The 20075-nt window shown below is 38.2% G+C and overlaps 1 protein-coding gene and 1 long non-coding RNA gene across 7 annotated transcripts in view; one reads left to right on the top strand and one right to left on the bottom strand.

Annotated features, from left to right (window-relative positions):
- The window catches only part of VTI1A (vesicle transport through interaction with t-SNAREs 1A), a 272255-nt gene that overhangs the window by 141932 nt on the left and 110248 nt on the right, over positions 1-20075 (bottom strand). The window lies entirely within an intron of this gene.
- Positions 1711-19452, top strand: LOC116790036. 2 transcript variants are annotated; one of them, XR_004358231.1, is made up of 3 exons: positions 1711-2009; positions 2110-2201; positions 19345-19452. It is a non-coding gene; the product is annotated as an uncharacterized LOC116790036 (long non-coding RNA). The 2 variants fall into 2 exon arrangements; XR_004358232.1 differs by lacking the exon at positions 19345-19452 and adding an exon at positions 4054-4296.

The raw sequence follows: 20075 nt of genomic DNA on the forward strand, positions 1-20075 counted from the left end.
TTGAATAAAGTCCACTCCAGACCTCGATAGCTGAAAACCAATGGAGAGATTGCAAGTATCTCTTCAAGAAACTGTCTGATATCCTATTCCTTACAAAGAAAAAGCAAGAAGATTCAGAGACAGAGTGATTTGACCAGGATCACTTGGGATGCCTGTGGCAGAGATGCTAACTGAACATAGCTCTTTGTGACTGAATACAGCTCTTTACTTTGTAACTACAAAAACACTTTCTCCCTCTGCCTGCCTATATTTAGTCCCTTAATCGTGCTGAGCTGGTTTTGGTTGTGATAGGGTTAATTTTCTTCATAGTAGTTAGTATGGGGCTGTGTTTTGGATTTGTTCTGGAAACAGTGTTGATAATACAGATGTTTTTGTTATTGCAGACCCTTGGAGGGACTGCATAATATGGAGCAGTGTTTGGTAGATGCTGGCCGGGGTCCAGCACAGTGCAGGAAGTTCTGCCATCCCTGGGAATGCTCAGAAAACGTGTGGACATGACACTTGGGGACACGGGTTAGCAGTGAACATGTGGGTAGTGCTAGGTTAATGGTTGGACTCTATGATTTTAGAGGTCTTTTCCAACGTTAACAATTCTATGATTCTAAGTTTTGCCTCTTTGGAATAGCCACAGCATTTTTTTGTCCCAAGATTTCTATCACTTCATCAGGATCCTGTAATTGTTCAGGAGTGAAGTTTCAGACCAGTGGATGTAAGAATTTTCCTAGATATTCTCCCACATGCTGTGCCATCCATTGCCATACCCTCACAAAGCATAGATCATATTCCTAAATGGGTTGTGAACCCATTCCTAAATGGGTTGTGAATCACAGCCATATTCCTAGGAAATACCAATAAAAGTATTTTAACTATTCAAGGATGTTCAAGATACTGAGAAGGTCTTGTAAGGAGGGAGAAAACATCACAGAGGAAGGTAGCAAAGGTGCCATTCCGTAATTCCTCCACAAAAAAACCCCAACCTTCTCAGAGGAAGAATTATAATCCTTAGTTGTCTGGACGAGATGGTACCCAAAGTACAGTGGTTTCAGTACAGAGTCCAAATACCAGATGAAGCTGAGGTCAGTGTTTTAACAACAAATCTCCCAGGCAAAACATCACTAATCACTACAGAGCACAGGAAACTGCAAAAGCCAACACCAATCCTTAACATGTACAGCAAAAAAAAAGGACATGGTGCAGATCAGATAAACTAATATTGAGAACAGATGAATTAATATCATGACCCACAGCTACTAACAGATATAAATCCCTTCTAATATCCTCTGGTCAATCTGTTATTATTCCAAACCCTTTGAGCCCCACACTGGGTGCCAAAAAGGACTGTCATGGTTTAACCATAGACAACTCCAACTCAGCCTCATGCAGCCACTCACTTCCCTCCTGATGGAATGGGGGAGAGAATCCGAAAAGAGAGAAAACTCATGGGTTGTAATAAAGACAGTTTAATAGAGAAAGCAAAAGCCACACACATAAACAAAGCAAAACAAGGAATTAATTCACTTCTTCCTATGGGCAGACAAGTGTTCAGCCATCTCCAGGAGAGCGGGGCTCTGTCATGTGCAATGGCCACTTGGGAAGACAAATGCCATCACTCTACGTGTCTCCCCCTCCTTCCCCTTCCCCCATTATTACATGCAGAGCATGATGCCATATGACATGGAATATTCTTGTGGTCAGTTGGGGTCAGCTCTCCTGGCTATGTCCCCAAGTTTTGTGCACCCCCAGCCTGCTCACTGGTGGAGTGGGGTGAGGAGCAGAAAAGGCCTTGACACTGCATAAGCACTGAGCATAAGTACTGCATAAGCTGAGCAATAACTAAAACATCTCCATATTACCAAGACTATTTTCAGCACAAATCCAAAATACAGCCCCATACCAACCTAAAGAAAATTAAATTTATCCCAGCCAAAACTGCTGCACCCCTGTGTACAAAGAGTTAACAACTCGGTGTATTCACAGGATAGGAAATAAGAACAGACTTAATACTGAAGGTAGGAAAAAATCATATAAACATATTAAAATCTAAGAACTCAGTACAGTTATTGCCTCTGACTTTTCACTCCTTTTCTGCTCCTGTGGCCTGTGTGACAGTGCAGCGCATCCTCAGGAAACACGCACACTTCCTCGGGTGACCAGAACAAAGGGGTCCACCCAGCACCACGACACAGCAGCCCACAAGACAGGTAAGTCTTAACATGGTTGCAGAATTAGAAATCACCAGTCTCATTGTGTCCAGAGAAGTTAGCATTTTTCTGTACAGCTTTTGAGATTGTTTTTGGATGCATCTCAAAGCAATTCCATTGCTGCCATAATAACACATCTTCCAACGAAAGGTTTCCTTGCCAAGACTAAGTATGAGGATAGGAAACTAATGACTTGATGGAGATTTGGTTCTGGCACACATCTCTCAGAAAACCACACTTCAGGTTATTGGAAATATTTTTTCTCTTAAATATTAGTGTGACTTTTCGATATTTCTGCCAAATGATCTGCCACCCTAAGGCTCAGGGATTAGGGTGAACTCAGTACTTCATACTGCTCAAGACTCTTCTAAGCATCTTGGAGTCTTCAAGCTAACCTTGCCTCATCCAGAGTATCAGAAAGGCCAAAGAACAACTATTTTCAATACATCCCAAGTTAATATGGAACAGCAGGTTTTGCATGTTTATGTAAGTCTTAAAATGTGGTAAAATACATGCTGAAGTAGTGTCTCAAGACTTTCAGAACTGCACTTAATGTGTAGCTTTGCCAGAAAAAGTGTGTTGGTGTGGTAGTCAATGTCTTCCCTTTTCCAGTTAAGGAACATACATGCAGCATTTTTCTTTCTGTCACATCCACATCAACCAGTGGGACAAAAATACAAATAACACAATCAAATAACAACACAAGGCTGCTTCTTAGTTCATTGCAATGAAATATGAAGGCATGCTTTACTTTCACCCTAATTCTTACCTGATGTTCTTCATCATCAGCTCTGTACAAAGAGGTAAGAATCTTTATCTCCAATTTTCAGATAGGGAAATGGAGGTAAATAGACACAAAATGGCATGCCAAAGCATTCAACTATTATTAGCAGAGCCAAGAAATTAACTTCAATTTTCTGAATCCTATTTTCAGAGGTCTGTTTGTTACACTACACCTAGAGATTTTTTTCCTTAAAAATATCAACATTATTTTTTATATAAAATTTACACACTATGGATTTTTATACATACTGAAAAAGTAATTTTAAATAGTAAAATGAATACATTCCTCTGTATAGGACTCTGCCAAACATTTTCAAAACACCACCCTAAGGCACATTCTTGCAATCCAGGGATCTGGAATTTATGCTCTATTATCTTTTTTCCTAACACAGTGCTCTATCTTCAACCAAATTCGAGCCTGTGGATTTAGTTTAATTTCAAAGCCTAAGCAGTTGGCTTCTATAAGGCCTTCTATATTTCTGAAGGACTTGGGACCCAAGACTGAGATGTAAATTAAAAAATTAAGAAAATAAATTAAAGGTTATATGATTTCAAATGAGGTCCCCTTAAAGGTCTAAAATATAATTCTAAAGCAAGACCAGTGAGTTACGTGCAGTCTCTGATGTTTGCATCTACATATCTGGTCATGAATTACAGGATGCTCATCTCCCAGACAGCCTTTTAGCATTTAAATTTTCACCACAAGAAATAAATTACTGCTATTGTTTTCCCACCTTCGGCAATTTGAAACCAGATCTTACACAAGAGGGACTCCAAACACCATTGTCTTTCTGATTTTCTGATTTCCAACACAAACCAGTTTTGCGTCCATCCTGTGAGCTCCTCATTTCACCTGTGAACTCGGAGACAAATCGCTTTCTGTGAGCCCCCAGCACTGTCAGCTGGATCTTTCCCACATTGCTCATTTTTCCTTACCGGAACCACAGACCCATCTAAGTTTTACTATGGTATCTATCAATGCTTTGTAATTTGTTTATCCAGGACAGCTCAACTCTGATGGAGCATCTGTTTTTCAGCAAGGTCTTGCTTTTGTTACCCAATTTTCCAGCTGGATTGACAGAGGCACAAAGAAGTCAAGTGACCTGCCCGGGTCAGACAGCGCCGGTGGCTTGGAACAGATTGGAGCCCTCCTGTCTCCATACCCTGCACTGGACCGTGCTCCCTTTTGCAAGTTCTTCTACACTAGAGATAAATTGTGTCCACTTTTCCCTCTTGTCTTCTTGTCTCACAGTAAGCCCCCCTCATTTTGTTTATATGGTTGTTTCACTTCTGAATATAGGTTTAAGCTACTTGGAGGTCATTAAAATATACACAATGAAGCATTCAAGACTAATTTTTCAGTGGTCTGGTCTCCTGATCCTTCTCTTGAACTCAATGACCTGGTAAACTTTTCTACATCAGGTGTTCATATTTCCTCTTCAACTTCCTTAGGGAAGAAGGAATGCAACTCATTTGCCACTTGTACTTTGTCAAATTTTAATTGTTATTAATTTTCCACTAACCACTTCCAGTGAGATTTCAGGCTATTTGCAGCTTCATTTATCATGGGACTTCTGTTCCCATTACACAAATACAACCTGCTGTTTACAGTTACTACACAAGTAAAGATGCTCATACAGACCTGGCCTTACTACTGTATATTTTTCACTTTCAACTTTAGAACTTGGAGGCTATAAACATGAAGTTCCTGTACTCTAGATCAGAAGCTACAGAACTCGAAGGTTGACTGTTGCTTTTCTCAAATCTTAAACGTTTTTCTAGGCTTTCTAAATCTCACTCCAACTGTTTGCAAAGCTATGAGCTTCCTACTTTATACAACTGAACTGAAAGTAAACCGGTTAAGGGTCGCAAAGATGGAAATTGTTAAAAAGCTACTCCACTAGGGGCATACGCTTCCTAATATAGTCTCATTCTTAAATTCCAGCTGAGCCACACTTTGCTTCAGACCCAAAATGGCTTTGGAAAATTCACATACTCTTTATCTACAACAGTAATGTACTACTACAGCAGTGCTGAACAACTTCCTTTAAGGTTTATTTTCTTGAATAAACCCATTGATCTTAAATTCCATTTGTACTTTAAACCAAAGATTATGAGAACAAAGGAAGCCTAATATTACTATTTCAATGATATTTCAGAGTAAAGTACATAAATAATGGTACCTTAGTTATTAATTAAGTGAAACCTTTACTAAGTCTCAATATACCCCTTTGTTTCATAAATACATTTTTTTTTCCTTGAGAATAATTAGATGCACTATTACTAGGTAACTAAATATCTGATTTGAGGTAAGCAGGTGTAGGAGGTAGATGTCTGGCTATGATATACCAAAATTTACTTCAGAAACAGCATAGTCTACCTGAAAGTGCCAGAGCTGTTTCTGTTAACTTCAGTCAAAGTCAATTCCATAACCACATCAGCTTCTCTAGAAAGACTATTTGCTAAGTTTGTATCGCCATTTTTTCAATGTCATCTGAGAATAAATATTTACATTAGTATGTCCAAAATCAACTTAAAGTGGTAAAAACAACCCATTCATGCTAAGCCTACTTGCTCTCCTTTTATTCACAACATAATGCCTATTTACATATATACATGTAATCCATAAAATACCACACACAGTTCACTTACTTCCTTTAGTGAATTTCAGCCAACACCTGACTGTGTAATTTATGACTCTTGTTATCATTACCTTGGTTTTTCTTGAACTCTTTTACTTATGTCCCTAATGACATTGTCATCTAGTTGCCCAATTTATCAAGCTTTATCTAAGCCCTCCAAACATGCTGCCTCTAGCAAGGAATTTTTCTCTGTCATGTGGATGGACAAGAATCCTCACCGAAGTCACTCATTACTAATTCTCGTGTTTCCATAAAGGTAGTTTCTGAAAAAGCACAACTCTCTCGAAACCTGTCGGTAATGCACAAGGATGATTAATTCAAGAAGGACCCTGTTCTCAGCCCTCCTTTACATGTGTTGTAAGTTTGCCTGTGCCTTCAATACAGTTCTTTGTTAGTATTTACCTAAACCACAGGTGTCCTGACATCATCACACCTAACAGGTTAGTGGGCATGTCAGGGCCTGAATCCACAGAACTCACAGGCAAGACAAACACCCCATAATGCAACCCAAAGGAGTGATTTTATGTATCTTTGTGACTAGAGAACTACACTTTTGTGTGCAAGATGCATTTTGTACACCGAATATTTCTATTTTGAGGGCTGTGGCATGATACAGTAAGAACTGTTGAGTACTAGGTGAATATCTACCTGTCTCCACATCCCTCTTCTACTTTAAAGATCTATGGTAAAGGGTCTTTGGATCTTGTGAGGAAATAGGGCAAATCATAAATTTTTTTTCATGGGGCAAGAGGTGTTCAGAGAGCAACTGATAATTTCCATTCTTTTGAGAGACAAAAGGAAGGCAGGGTTCAATTAACAGACAAATAAAGAGTGGCATGGCTAGGTGTGTAGTTATTTCTTCCCAGAAGCAAGGTTATTCAGTATCTAGACAGACATGTAAAGTTGGTTATGATACTATAAAGGCACCAGGGCCCCTGCAGAGCTAGAATTACAGGGTTAGTGTGCAAAGAAAGTAGGCCCAGAAGGAGGAGAGGTATTTTGGAGGAAGCAAGGGTGTAAATGCTATTTTGGCTTTTGTTTTAGAATTCTTGGAACCAAAGAGGAGACTGAAATGAAAAAAAAAAAAGCATCAGAGTGGGGGTTGTGCAAAGGAGCCAATTCCAAATGGAACTTCTATTTGAGGTGGCTCAAGTACTGATGAAATACAGCAAGCTTAGAGCATGAGTTAAAAAATACTGAATAATGTCATATATGTTGAAAAAGGCAAAGAAAAATTAATGGTACTATTCTGTTGTTTTAGATGCTATGTAAACATTTTCACTTTACACTTTACTTCTGCAAAATTCTTCTTTCTTGTGGCTAAACCTTTAAGATCAGAAACATTGTGAATTACAATATTAGCCAGAAACTCAATAATATTCAAGGTCAAGGCATATCTGCTATTTCTTGGCTTGGACATTTGGTTTCTTTGGACCAGAATCACTCTCAAACCTCATTAATGATGTGTAATGGTAGTCATTCAGTCTCACTAAGTTAACTACACTTTATACAATGGATAAAAATTTAGCCCCTGCCTTAAACAGCTTCCTTGACAAGTTGGGAAACACAGGCTCAGAAAGACTGAGAAGCTTTACACACAATAATGAGAAGCTTCATGGTAGATCTAGAACTGAAAACACTTTACCACCATCCAAGCCATGTGCCTTAAGAATAAATATTTTTTCATTTTCTATATGCTATGTTGCAAAAGGTTTTAAAAAACAAAACTAAGAGAATTGATGAACAGATTCTATGAATTGCTGTAGCAAAAACCCCAACATCCCAATTGTCACAGCTCCCAAGACTATAACCCATTTTGCTGCGTGTTAAAGTTCTGAGAATCTGGGAATTCCCATTTCCACACACCTGATAAAGAAAGAGGTGAACCTAGATTTTGCGTTATACTCATCTTTCTTCCCAGAATCACAGTCTTCTTGGAATTGGTTGGAAAGAATGTCTTGAAAACATCTGGTCCAACCTCTCTGCTCAAGCATGGTCACCTAGAGCAGGTTTCCCAGGAGTCTGAATATCTCCATAGATGGAAACACATGGTTAGTGTCTTTGGTTAGTCAGATACATCTGTTTTGTCAAGATCCAGGGCTTGATTCTTTTTCCCTGATTCCTACAGTCATGTGAGGGAGAATATTACTCAAGACACTCTCAATGGGTTCAGCTTTATGAATAAAGGATCTATGGGAGACCTGCATTCCTTAGAATCGGAGGAAAAGGATGGGAGGTGCCCTGTGTCATCTCAAATGGCCGCAGTTCTGTATCTCTGGGTATCTGAGTTGTGCCTTCAACCCCGGAAAATCCTTTTCCACTTAGTTCACAGAACTAACTCACCCTATTACCCATTTGGTTCATTTGAGCCTAGAGAAACTTTTCAAATTATCTGTCCATACTTTCTGTAACTAATTGGCAACTAAACCACGGTCTCTTAGTTCCTAACTACATATTTACTAGGCCCAACAACTGTTATTTACAAAAATTAACTCTGACATGCTCTTATTACAAGCTTTACCATTTAATCTCTGATAACCATCACTTCTAAATCTATTGCATCCACACCATCACCATGAGTACCATACAGTCATTAGTCCATCTTCAGGGCTATCACTTGAAGAAGATGCCAAGAGACGATTACATATTTGGGGGTTGGACTACATAATCTTTAAAGGTCCCTTCAACTTAAACTATTCTATGATTCCATAACATTTGCATCCAGACTTTGATATCCATGTCAACACTTAGTAAAATTAACCTCTAAATAATAACAGCATTATTAATAACACTGGGAAATTAATTCATAGCCTCACACCTTGCCTCTGACTGCTGTAACTGTGCACTCACAGTGAACTGTTCTCAGACATCCCAAATCTTGCTCTTGCTAATGGTTTTACAATGGCAACAAAGCCCAAAACTTTGTGCTGGTAAGGACTGCTTTGTCTCCGCTGTCAGCAGTGTAAACCTGCCAGTTACAGGAGATGAAGATCCAGCCCAGCCTCCCTTTCCTAGGAAAATTTCCACTTTTTAAAATGCAACGCTATAGGCAGTTATTTCTGCAGATCCAAACCCTTCCATTCAAGATGCTCAGAGACTTTATATCTCCTACTAATGTATTCCTTGGGGAAGTTACTATCCTCCAAGTCCCCCATAGTTATTGTTAGGAAATCATTAACCCACAGCTCTTTTCAACTCTTGGTAATTATGAAGTTAAAAAAAGGGAAAGTTTTGCTGCTAACAGTTGCAACAATGTATTTGTTTGCCACATGCGATGGAAATCTGATAGACAATATCTGTGCACTCCATCTGTTACACTGGATTGATCCACTGATGAGATTCTTTTCAGAAATCTGCTTACCCCTGCTGGTGCTGCAAGCTTGAAAGAGAAAAAACACTTTCTTCTCCTAGTTCTCTTGTGTGGTGGTCGACCCTGTCTTCCTCTCCATTAGAACCCATCCTGCTGCCACAGATCTCACAGGATTTATATTGTTTTGATTCCTTTCAAACACTGTCTTGTTACCAACATCTGACAACAGTCTCTTGGGCTATCACGATTTTACAAACTGACCAGGCCTATAAGTCTCCATAAATCCCATGTGGATACAGACCTGTGAAAATGTCTTTAACTATCCATTAAAGTACACAGTAGCTCTTTTATTATATAAATAGTCACGGGTGTTCTATACTTACACGGAGGAAGAAGCTGTAATTTGGGGAGGGGGGGAAGGAGGGAAGTGCTTGAAAACTCTGCCAGAAGAGCTTGTTCTCTTAACACTCATTGCACATCAGCGAACCCATTTGCTCACCACACTGCTTGACAAGAACACACCATGGGTGGTCGTCTTGCTCCCCACCCCCTTCATAATAGCGGTGAAAAGCCACAAAATAGTGAGTCAAATTTAGGCATGACCACACATGTGGGTTTCTCACAAAGTTGGAGAATTTTTAGCAACAATCAATTCAAACAACAATACCCAGGAAAAAGACAATGCAAGGGCATATCTACAACTGGAAAACTGAAAACTCGTGGAGTATATAATACAAGACGGCAGAAGATACAATTTTAATGAAATATTTTATCACCCTAGCCTTATGATAGATTTAAAGTTTACTATTACAATCTGTGACTGCATGTGCATGGGTGTATATGTAAGTCTATATATATATGTACAAGCAGACAGACATATATATGTACAATTCTTCATAGCAAGTGAAAGGGAAAATCAGACTGGGTTGTAAGTGCACAGGTTGTATATAACTTCCCCACTTAAATAATAGTACCAATAAAGCAAATTCCTTGCAGTGAAACCAACTCATCTGAATCAGTGAGCTCTTTCGAAACAAACTTGCTGTTTGCAAGAATGGCTACAAAAACAATTCTGCCAAATCCAATAGTTTTCTTGGAGAGTCAAATGATGACTGGGGGGGGAAGGAAAGAAATAAAATGGTTAATAGTAGGGCTGTTGCTTTTCCCAAGCGCAGCAAACTGAGCCTAATTGATGCTGACGCATGACAGACTCGTGTGTACAGTATTGCCCGGGCTCTGAGTGAAGCTGCTGACAGAGGGTAAATGGTGCATGGCAGCTGGTCCTGCCCTGGCCTGGCATGGCAGAGTTAGCACACACTGCCTGTCAAGGGATATCATGAGGGCTAATGAAGGGCAGCCCGCATTTTTAAAATTCTTCTCACTGAGTTTTGGATCAGACTTTACACCATGAAGCCTTCTCAACCTTTTAGTGCTTGGTTAAGGATATGTGACACTTATTTAAAAATTAATGTGCTCTAATCAATTTAAAGTTGGAAAACTAAAAGCCAGTACATTTGTGTGCGAGAAAGAAAAAGTGCGGATACAAGTGTGTGTAAGATGGAAAGACACAGCAGAGAAAGAAGAAGAGATCGAGAGAATAGAAATACAGGCATTTTTGTAGCTACTAACAACAGAAAGTGGTGACATGGGAGTACCACCAATTTATCTGACTGCATTTCAATGGCCTTCTATAGCTCTTTTTAAAACAAAAAATCGCGCATTTTTAAAAGGTTTACTAAAAATAAGTTATTCCCTATAAACAACAAAGACTTTCTCTTGTCCTGAATCTAGCCCACTGCTTTTGCAGATGAATAATTATTTCACTATCCAAAAATGAGAGAAATTCTGCCCTCCAGTTCTTAGGCATAAAGAATTAAATGTAGGAAAACAGAATTAGGTTAAAAAAGACCATGTGAGAAATCTACCTGATTATAAACTTCAAATCACAAGTAACAGTTTGGTTGGACGCTCAGTTTTCAGAATTCTCTGGTGGTTTCACATTCCTTTCTCTTATTTCGCATGGTAATAAATGGCAGAGATACTTCTGGTTTAGCTTTTTCTGAAATATTCTGCTTATAGACAAATGGAAAATCCACATGTAGAAGACTCCAGGAGACTTTTCAGGGTATTTCACTGACCAGTGCAGAATCGTTTCTTGCCACAAATCCCTGAGGGCTTTATCCTGGTTCCAAAAAATCCCTGGCATTTTCACAACTGACTTCAGGATTTCAATAGTTATTTTACATGCCAGTAAAGAGAAAGTGCTTGGTTCTCATCTAACCTGGAATGGCTTATCCCCTGCCAGTCACTATTAGCCTATGTGGGATGGTCTCTGAGTTTATCAGACAGAAAGGATTTATGTCCTGGGCAAACTGATCATCTTTTCTGCTTCTGTACACCAAAAAGAAAGACTGTGACAACTGAAAAAAAAAAAGATGTTATAATGTTGTTACTCCTTGCTACTGCTTTAAGTCTTACAACTTATACCTTCTTCTCCAAACTATTACTACGCAGAGTGAAGGGAAAAAACCACCATCTGAAATACTAAACTTAAGAGGAGAAAAAAAAGGAAAAAAACCAGCAAAAAACTTCCTCATTCAAAATTCAAATTCCTCATTTGAAAACCACAAACTGCTGCGTTTACTTGATGAATAAAAACTGCTAATGTTTTAGGTTTCTCAGTTAATCTAAGAAAAAGTTAACCTAACCTGGGCAAATACAACAGATCATAAAGAGGTAACACACTCTGACAAGCCTATGCAAGAAGCTTATTACAGCTTTGGCTCTCAGAGCAAAGTCATTCGCTCATTGAAAATGTGTGTATTGAAGAGACACTCCAGAAACAAAAAACAATGGCACAAGTTACAAAATGAAGCACCTTGTCCTCACTTTGATGCAACACCACAGCTTCACTCCCCAGAAGTGCCTCTAGACAGAATGTTACCCTTGCGTAAAGCAGTATTGGAGAGGATGCTTTTTTTTATCAGATTAGCTGATAACTTTGGGAAAAATAATGGGTGGTGAATTAAAAAGGTATTATTCACCCCTCTAAAGCTAAATTATCACAGGTCACTAGGTTATAAACAGATCGTTCCTATTACATGTAAGAAATTTTGTGTTAATAAAAGGTGAAAAATATTTTCAGTTGGGTATTCAGTGTAAGAATTAGTAAGTATCGAGTAGGATTATATTCCCTCTCCATATTTCCTTTGTATGTTTGAGATAAATGTACCTTATTTGTAGGATACCACAATTCTCTCAATTTTCTCTCAAATTTTCCCACTGTCCCTCCTTTAAAGAAAACTTAAAGAAACCTTCATTCAATTATTAGCTTTTTATAATTGAGCGGTGTTGTCTGTTTGAAGACTGGAAACCCCTTTCTTCCAGTACAGACTGTTCTAATAACACCATAACTTGTGGTATACAGAGTCTACATTATTTTTCATCTCTTCTCTGTAATTCAGGTTTTAACTATTAAATTTTTTTTCTTTCCCAAGCCTTTAAGCATTTTATATTGTCTGCAGTGTTTGACAAAAACTATGTATAGTTCACTTTTCTTTACTCAATTTCACGTCTTACTTCTTCCATGACATGACTTCATCCCTTATTTGTAGACAAAGAGTACTGTGCATGATTATACAATCATTGTTACATATATACTACACTTTCTACTTCCAATATCACGAAGTCATGAAACTACATAGTTTTCAATAAAAGTAAATAATTTTTGGTTTTTTTTAAAAGATACATATTTTTACAGTAATCTCCAAAATCTCTTAAAAGATCTGACCTCTGTCTAGTTTCAAATGACAGAGCGGTTTGGTTTTTTTTTTAATTGAAAAAAAGAAAGGAACACCTGGTGCCTGAATAAAGGCCAGTAAACTTTATAAAAGCATTTCATCAATTTTGAAAAATCTGTCTTTACAGCCAAATCTGTAATTTAGCTTTGTAGGAAAAGGCTGCAGTGTCCTATCAGCCTTGTGCTATCTAAATTCATGTGGTACTGCATGATTTTGCAGGTTTGGTTGAGGAAATATCTGCTCTCTAAAGAGAGAATAATTACTCTGAGTGTTTGACACCTGATTCTAGACTTCAAGACAGAGTTTATTAAGTTTGTGCCCACGAAAATTCTGCCTATAAAGATTCAAAATGTGAGCATTTGTACTAGATTTGAGGACACGGCAGCCTGGTATCAAACCCCTATTTTGTAACAAAAGAACTATCACTATTCACAAGCAGTATTTGTAAAGTGGGATGCAAATTAGAAGAACATGTTGGGCATAAGAAGGGTAAAACATGACTTAAAATTATATGCCTGAATACATCATATATATGGAGACACACACAATATTCTACACTTAAAATTGTGTGTGCACAACATATGTGCATTTGTGCACTTGTATAAACAAAGGTGACCTATTTGAAAAGCTGGTTCTGTGAAATTTTTGGTGATGTCTGCATCAAAAGAAACTCTGCACTAACTGTTGCACCTTGGATTTTACAGGAGCTTTGTTTGGTTTTAGCTCCTCTCTGAGAACCTCTCCCATAGACACTTTAAACTGGTCAATTCCAAAGAAACAAAAGAGATTTTCTGTAGGATCAGGTTCCTTTATACTAAGAGCTAATTTTACTCAATTACACTGTGCTTGTGTGCATGTATATGCGTGGGCATAAACTATTTAAGTGCAAATTGCCAGAATGTCAGTAAATTACAGTCGGAGTTGCAAAGCATTTACATACCTTAGGCATGAGCAACCAATTGGAACTTTTAATCTTTTAACAAGTTTCTGCTCAATGACATAATAATGAATAAAATGAAGAGTAATGAAGTTCACCATAAAGCTTAGCAAATAAACATTGTACACAAATATAACAATTCCTGACTAGCTCAGCACACAAAATCTACTCCTGGTTTGCCGCCAGTTACCACATCGTGTGCTAAAACACAGTAACATCCTCCTACCATTGCTTTTGGTGATACCGTTGTTGGTCTTTTTGTAGATCACTATCTGCTGCCCTCACCATGCTGGGATCCGCCCTCATTATAACCTGCTCCCCTGCAGACAGCTTTATCTTTCAGTATTGTTCCAAGGAAGTTCTTAGAAGCTTTCTTGTCTCAACACTCCTGTCAAGGAAGTTGTAGAAATCACCCTCAGGATTACTGACAGAAACTTTCATTTGTTTGAAATCTGAACGTATAGCCCGGGTTATCGGCACTGACAAGGTCACAGACCACACTCTATCGTTATTTCCACTTCTACGAAGACTCCATGATAAAGTCACCTAAAATAAAATTCCACTTCTGTCAAAAGACATGGCAAATCACTCGCAATAGCTGCAAAGATGACTGACCATTCACTGTCTTCCGTGGGTAGGAAAAAAGTATGTCTAGTAAGGTAATATACTTGGAGTATCTTTTCTAATTGTGACTGGCAACTCTCAAATTCATCTCATTTCTATATGTAGAGCAAGTCTAAAAGGTATCAAATTCAATTTTGTTGAAGACAAACTTGGTTCAGTCATTTGTTATAATCCAGGTAACTAAAAAGGCAGATAGGGATCTACAGAATAAGCAGTAGGATTCTGCATTAGTCCCCTACAAGACAATAGCAGAAACAAAGGCAATAATGGCAACAAGTCACTGCTGAGTGGTAAGCCTTTGAGGCAGAAATCCACTTTCAATTGAATTGATGTCCCCATCAGGAAAATGACCACCCAAATTCCTTCCCACTGACAGCCACTGAGGCAGACGGGCTGAGGACATAACAAACACTAACAAGGGGACTGTTAGAGGCTGTTTCTGCAGGATGGGTTAGTGCACCACGGTGGAGCCTTAAGGGAAGCTTGAATTGCTGTTGTCTTTGCGGTCTTTTCTCTGTAAGAAGAGAAAACCGCCTTTATATGACACGAATAACGATTTTAAACAGTATTACATTCAAAGCTCCAGGGACAGTAACTAAAAGCAAACATTTACCTCTTACGTATTCTTACAATGAAATAGCATGGTAACATGACATTACCGCTCCAAGGTAAATATTTACTTGTTAGTATTGGGCCCTGCATAAAAATATACCTACTTTCTCCACCCAAGATGACTTGCATTTTCTATTACCAAGACCAAAACAGCCACTCATCCCACAATTCCCAGTTTAGTATGCTGCATATACTTCTTGACCTATACTGAGATGCCTAAACATACAGAGTGATATTTGGGGCTCCAAGTATATGGCTTTCAATTCACATATCCTGGATAATGGATGTATGATGATAAAAGCAAAGGAGGAAGTTTCCACTTCCCTTTTCAATCTCCATCTTCAGCCCAAAAGAGCATTACCTGTCAACAAACCACAGCCGAACAAGGGCTGCATCTTGCCAATACACTATATCACCACAAAGACGGCTACTATCTTTTTCCCCATCAGCTTTTACTATTATGTACGTATCACCTCTCACTTCAGGAATAAACAATATGATGATTAGCCAGACAAAAAGGAGAACAAGCAGTGTAAATAAATCTTTATGATTTCTTCTGTGTTTGGCAAGTTCCTTTGCACTATTTTGGGGAAGATTTTGAAAATTCAGAAAGCCAGGCTGAGTTCTGCTTGCTCTTTCTACCTATGAACATGAGAAATATTAGGTTTAACTTCAAAAAAGTCTGCATCTACATACTTGAAAAAAGTCATTCACGAAAAATGTTCCAGCCTTCTCATTTATCATTTTCTTCATCACTAAAACCATCCTCTGAAAGCAAATATCACGCACGTACTCCCGAAAACATCTCTTGACATCCTCAGTGCGTTCATTTACTCACTTATAAAATGAACATGCTGCTGCTCATCCTATTGAAAGGAGTGTTGGGATGCTGGGACACCCACCTGAAATCTGGCTAAGCAGCACTGGAGGAAGCCCATTAGCTGGGGCAGGGCAATCTGCCCCACACCCCATTCCTCATGGGGAGGAGCCTTTGCTTATGCAGTGTCGGGGAGTAATGGAAGGTATATGGTCTTTTGAAGTTTGAAGGGTTTTTTTTAATGCTATAATTTTGAATACAAGTTTAAATTTTTCTATAGCACTCCACTCCAAATATTGTGACATATTGTGACATTGCTAACAGTCAGCTAGAAATTTATTTTGTCCTAATTTAATCTCTGGCTCAAACAGACTAGACATTGAAGCAAAACAAAAAAGTTCATTTTGGTACTCAGGTACTTCAGCTTGAGCTACTGTGCTCTCATTTTCACATGGGAGGAGTAGTGCAGAAAAGAGAATTTCTATCCAACAATATCTTGCAATAGGTCTACATAGCAAACAATTGAAGTGATTTAAGATGCTACTGTCAGACTCTCACCCTTCTTTCAGCACCATGTATCTTGCTAAGGCTCCTGCTTTCCTGTTAGAGGTATCATCATCATGACAGCAGAGATGGTAAAACAGGAGTGAGCATTCCTCATCTGCCACAGGCAGGAATCAGATAAACTCTCCGAAACTTGTATCACCTGGCACAGAGACATTTGGAAGAGCTCACAGTTTCTTTCCCACAGTCTAGACTCTTCAGACATTATGCTCCAGTTGGTGTAGAGTGACATTTTCTCTGCCAGACCTAACTAAAATGCCTTTATCCAAGGTCTTATCTTAAACTCTTGTCATCTGATCAGCTGGTATGATGGATCATGGAGACGCATCACCTCCAGGAAGCCAAACTCCTTCATTGTACCAGCAGCAAGACTACATGCTTGCCCTACAACTACCACAGAGCCAGGCTGCAATTTGAGAAAAGAAAGGTTAAGGTCTAACCAGAATGAAATAGTTCAACATGGTTTGGGAACACGGAAAAGCTTAATTTCAGGATTTCCAAACAAACTAAAACTCTGCAGAGCTTCCTTTTCAGTGAAGAAAAAAAAAAAGGATATTTCAACTTTCCATCCTGATTTGAAATAAAAACGGTTGAAATCATCGCATTTCCCACAAAAAACCACAACTACTTCAGGAGTCATACATTAAGAAGAAGCTAGAAATTGAAGTGATGCAATTCTTGCTTTTCAAATATACTTCCAAAGTTAATAATTCCTACAGCCAGCTCCACCAGACCATTATTGCCCTACTACTGTCCTACAACTGCTGTCTTCCCTCACAGTAGCCAAACTACTGCTTCACCTCTTTTTAGTGTCCTTTGAGTGCTCGAAATCTCAGAGTAACTACTAGAAATAAGCAAAAAGGTGTAAAAGGAAAAATGGAGTTTCTAACCTTCAATGTCAGGCAAATCAGGAAAAGCAGAGAGTAATTAATATTTGGTTAAATGAGAACACTCTCTCCACTTGGGGTCATACTAAAAAAAAAAAAAAAGATAGTATTAACAAAAAAGAAGCCTCATTACTCAGTATCTCTGATATCAACAAAACTAAACCCTTGGGGAGCATTCTAATGTGAAATTATTTTTCAGATACAAAAATGGCAAACTTATGTCTTCTTCCAATGCCAAAAATACTTTTTTTCTAGGAACATGGCTGTATCACAAATTAAAAAAAAAAGCCTTTGTATTTTGAAATTTTAGCTGGCAGCTAAAATACTAAAAGTAGTAAACAGTTTGAATGAATTCAAACTCAAGTAATAACAAGAAAAATGGTGGGGAAAGACATTCATTTATAATGTCCTATAATCAAGATTGTGAAGCTTGGTGCAGCAGAAAGATTTCCCTGAATAAATCCATTGTATTTTTAAACAGAGAAATTTCAGAAAACATAGAAGCTAGTAAATATTTAAAACCTTTGTGGTAAAGGCTCAAACCTCAAAATAACAAGGAAATGACAACTGTTTATTTTTCTCCACATAAAACTGAAAGTTATTGTAAGGTCATTATAATGTAAGCCTGTTTTCTCTTTAAGAAGTAAATAATTACACCACTGATTTGAGTAGACCTGCCAGTAAGTCTACATGTGGTTAAGTCAGATAGACCGATGCTCTAAAATTGGCAAGTAGCTAGCTCCCACAAGCTATTAAGCAACTCTGAGGTCTAGGTAGCTCACAGCCCTTTTATCCTATGTCTCTCAACAGAAAAAAAAAAGAAAAAACCCGACATTTAGACTAGAGTTGTTGTGCAACCTTTGAACATGGTTCTGCATATTCCATGATAACACAGAAGCAGAATTTGTTGCAGTGTTCACTCTCTGCTGCAATATTCGGCTGCAATATCTAAGCTTTCTTCAGAAATGTGTTTCTGACTCTTGTGGTCTCAAGGAAAATCTTCATAGACACGAAATGAAAACAATTTGTAGTGACAAGACTACGTTCTTGAGTTTGCAAACAGCCTGAAATAATGATGGTGATGTCAAAGAAGATTGCATCAAATTAATGGCTGTAATCAAAACAATGAACTGCTGGCTGTTTAACCACTATCATTAACCACTGCTGTGCTCAAGCTTTTTAGCATTACCATCAGGGTGTTTAATCCCACCTCTTCAGGCACCAAAACCTCAGCTGATGGGCACTGTCAATACACCAAGCTTTGCCAATGAAGTTCCATAACACAAACTATGCAATGAACAGGGAGCTGGAGCTGGGCAGCTGCAGTAACCTCTACATAACAGCACATACCAGTAACTGTCCTATACAATCAATACCTTCTGATGTATAATTGAGTAAAACTCCTTATTTAATGATTTGAATAAATCTGCTGCATCACAGTACCATAGGAGCTCAGGGGACACCACTGCAAATTCTAATCCAGCCTACTACAAAACATATGTAGTTTTGCCTGCAGCCAGTTCTCACCATCATTCCTACATCTGGGTTTCCAAAGGGAAAGAGAGCTCTGCATGGGGGACAGTAACAAAATATAGGTCACATCACCATTTGTGGCATGAATGTTTACCCATTGTTAGTAAAACAATCTACATTTTCTTCCCCAAAGATAAAAATCAATCTGAGTATGAAGTTGCGACCCAGATTAAAAACAAAACAAAACTAGCTAAACCACTCACATCGTGGGTCCTGCCTTGGAGCTGTGGGAGGGTTAGATGCCTCAGAGCCCTTTCTCTAATTCTGCAAGCAAATGGAAACAAGAAACCTGTATTATGCTGGTGACAGGACTGCCCTAAGACACAAAAAGCTCCTTCTCTAAGGATTTCATGGAACAAAATACCGACCTCTGCTAGGTCTCCATTTTGTGGCACAATCTCATTTCTACTGGTGAAACACAGAGTTCCAGTGACAACTGACTGTGACCTCTGGTTAGCAATCGTAATGCTGAGGAAGAGAGAAGCTGTAGGAACTGAACCATTTTTCTTTCTAGAGCACAGAAAAGCATTTTCCCAGGGTAGGATATGAAAAATGCAGTATTGCTACATGAATGCTGGTTACAAAGAATGAGGCTTTCACTCTTCAAATTAATCAATTTCTTTTTTTTTTCCAGCAATAAAAGTATTAAAAGCATAAAGAAGAGAAAGATGATCAAACTGTTGGAGATGGTATCAAGTCCATTTAAAGATCAGCGCAGAGGAAGATGAGCCAAGTTTTGGAAAAAGACTAAAATAAGCAGGAGGGGAGTTGCAAGAATAAACAAACAAAAAAATTCCTTTGCCTTGAAGCTCAGTAGCAGTTTGGTGCTTTTAATGGAAATATTCTTTTTCTTCTCTACAGTTTAGCAGTAATTCTGCTAAATAGCAAGATTATACATATATTCTGCAAAATTTCAGCTTTCTAGCAATTTGATGACAAAGTATTTGAAAGGATCAATCTATATGCTTTCTGAATAACCATATCAAACTTCTGATTTTTTTTCATTCCTCCTTTTTCATGTTGTAAATGTGCCATGTAATGACAAATTTTGGCATAAATTCGACAAAAACAGATAAAGAAAATCAGTAGAACTACTCACAGTAGTAAAGCTATGCAGATGTCTAAATATTTGCAGGTGTCTTAGATAATAAGCTTTCACAGCAGGAACTACATATCTGTGATTAGTTCACCAGTCTACTCTAGAATTTTTGAAATATATGTAGTAATAAGGTTAACTCTGTGGTGTATTTTTGTTTGGCCCATCATAATTAAATGCAGCATAAATCTCCCGTATTTTATTTTCTTTGTACATTTTCCATTGACATGCATATATACATATATAAAAATATTTATACACTATACATA

Source organism: Chiroxiphia lanceolata, chromosome 8, assembly GCF_009829145.1.
Source record: "Chiroxiphia lanceolata isolate bChiLan1 chromosome 8, bChiLan1.pri, whole genome shotgun sequence".
In the NCBI taxonomy this organism is placed as follows: domain Eukaryota; kingdom Metazoa; phylum Chordata; class Aves; order Passeriformes; family Pipridae; genus Chiroxiphia; species Chiroxiphia lanceolata.